General features: G+C 43.3%; 1 pseudogene; it reads right to left on the reverse strand.

Moving 5' to 3' along the window:
• Positions 1–1,180: 1,180 nt before the first annotated feature.
• LOC145401313 (uncharacterized) lies at positions 1,181–2,507 on the reverse strand (annotated as a pseudogene).
• Positions 2,508–2,707: the final 200 nt, after the last annotated feature.

Genomic DNA, 2,707 nt, shown 5'->3' on the forward strand with positions numbered 1-2,707 from the left:
AAGAGATTACAGCGAGATCAGTCAGTTTTCAGTGCAGTTTGAGTGTAGTTCAGTGTCAGTGCTGTGCAGTTTGTTAATTTTCGGTGCTTGTGAAAACAGTGAAGTGTTGCTGGCAAACAGTGTAGTCTTATTGCATTTTGTATACTTTACAGTAGGTACTTGTGAAAACAGTGAAGTATTGTTGACAAACAGTGAAGTGTTATTGCAATTTGTATACTTTCAGTACTTGTGAAACAGTGAAGTGAAGTTGGAAAGCATTAAGTGTAATTATTAGGAAAATAAAGACAGTGAACTTGAGAAGCCAGCGCTTATTCATTTTTGCCTCAGGTGATCTTGTGTTCTGTACACCGAAAGGGTGACCATAGGAAGAACAGCTCACTGGGCAACGTCCTTTCTGTACTGAACTACAGCTGTAGGAGCCTCTAGCAGTGTGGGACGGGGATGTAACAATATGTACGCAACAACATAATATCTTGCTCTTGTGTTCCATTGAATCTTCTGAATTCTCTACTCTCTGGCTTCGGCTTTCCAGTCGTTCTCTGACTAAATACATTTGTGCTGTTTACTTATCCCCAAATTGTACTGACTGTAATAATTTTTTCGACTACCTTACTTCTAAGATGCATTACATCCAGTGTTGGGCTGTGATAACTAAAAAGTTAACTTCGATTATGGTAATCCACTAATCCGAATTTTTAAGTCCAATATCGATAATCCAATAATTTTAATACGTAGTTATTGGAAATTAATAATAATCCAATAATGATATCTTTTTACACACAAAAAAAAAAAAAAAACAAGGAGAAAAGCTTTAAAACCCATAGAATAGTCTTATTTATGCTAAATCCAAGAATAAACAAGCATTTTCTAAAAGTTCTGCATCATTTTTGCTGAATATCTTTTTAGATCTTTATTAAAAATGTACTGTTTTGAAACCCTTGTAACCAATCCAATACTATGGACAAAATTTAATTTACCAGATATTATTATGGAGGGAACTGAAAGGTAAGAGTCAAATTTAAGCACATTAATTAAACTATTAAGCATACCGTATGGTGCAGTATTTATATAGTCAACTCTAAATGGAAGAAAAGAAGTAATTACTAATTACTGACAACTTAAGATGATATAATGATCACATTATGACAATGAGTCTTTTCTGAGTCTATGAGTCAAACACTCACATTATGTGTTGGTTGCCCTTTAGGAAGACAAACTTCTCAAAATTAGGCCCAGCTGACAGTCTTGACCTCTTGGCCTCAGGATGTCCTTGCTGAGATAAGAAAAGCCTTTCCAGTGTGGCAGGGGATGGAATGGGCGTGTTGTACTTCAGGAAGAGATTGGTGAAGATCTCCTCCCCTATGAAGTCAGAGCTGGCAATGCCCTTCATCCCACCGTTGTCCAGCCAGGTGTTGAAAAGTTTCTTGGCCTTCTGCTTGACACTGGTATTTGAGACAGCAGCAGTCCACCCAGTGATGAAGTTGTCAGGCATGCACCACAGTGACTGCATGCTGCTGTCACTGGTGCTAGTGGTGCTGTCCCCGTTCCAGTCTGGGCGATCCCTCAGTGCTCTCTCGACCTCGTCCTCCATGGCGGCCTTGACAGAGATTGTTAGGTTGCTGTTGAACCTGTGCATGCCAGTGGAGCCGGAACTTTAGGTGGAAGGCAGCTGCCAGCTGGCAATCCCAATCCACCAGGTAGTAGTTGAACTGGGTGGTGATGGCAGCTACCAGGGCACTGACCAGTGGCTTGCATACAGCAAAGATGTTTATTATAATCCTGAGCTTCATGAGAGTGAGGGCCACTGTGGGGGGGGAGGGCTCCATGGGAGGCTTTCTTCTCCCCCTGGATGGTGTTGAGGACGGTAGCCACATGGGGCATGACTTTGGCCCTCTCCTTCTGAAAGGCTGTCTCCTGGTCATCGAAGACTGAGAGGTTCTGCAGTTAAGGAACCTGTTGAGCTCATCTTTCTTGGTGACCAGGATGTTATTGAGGAAGAAGATTGAGTCGTACAAGGCATTTCACCTTGTCTTGCCAGGGACTACCAGCCTCCTGCCCAATGCCTTCTTGATGGTGTCGCCAATCTGAGGGCTCCTCTCTTGGGCACTGAAGGGTGCCTGAGCCTTGCCGTGGACTTGCTTGCTAAGGGCATTGAAGACAACAACGGCAGCACCCGTCTGTTTTAGGAGTCCCTTGTCCAAGTCCACGAAGGCCACGAGATTGAAGGTGTGAGCCACGCACCTCATGTGGACTGGTAGACTGGGGTGCTCGTGTTATTCACCGAGGAGTTTGCTTAAGGTTACAGTGTTAATGGCGTCGTCACCCTTAGCTGTGTCATCCTCACTGTCTGAGTCGGCCTCAGGCAGTCTGCCAACATTGTTGAGGTCAGGCAATAGGTCCACCTAGCCACCATACTGGGTGAAAGTCTTCACGAAGTTTGACCCTTTGTCAGTGGTTATCCTGACTACCTTGTCCTGAATGTTGAAGCACTCATGGACCTGGACCATGGTCTCTGTTAAGATATCATAAGTGAAGCATCCAGTGAGATAGGTACAGGTGAGGACATGCTTCCTGGCCCTGATGATTGGGTCAATACAGTGAACTGTCATGTCGAGGAAAGATCTGAAACAAAGAATAAGCGATTATTGATTAAATCACTGTATAATACTGATCAAGCAATTACTGAATAATATGCTGATTAAGTTTT

Source organism: Coenobita brevimanus, chromosome 55 (genome assembly GCF_032717465.1).
Source record: "Coenobita brevimanus isolate Jiangsu-jjx chromosome 55, ASM3271746v2, whole genome shotgun sequence".
NCBI lineage: Eukaryota > Metazoa > Arthropoda > Malacostraca > Decapoda > Coenobitidae > Coenobita > Coenobita brevimanus.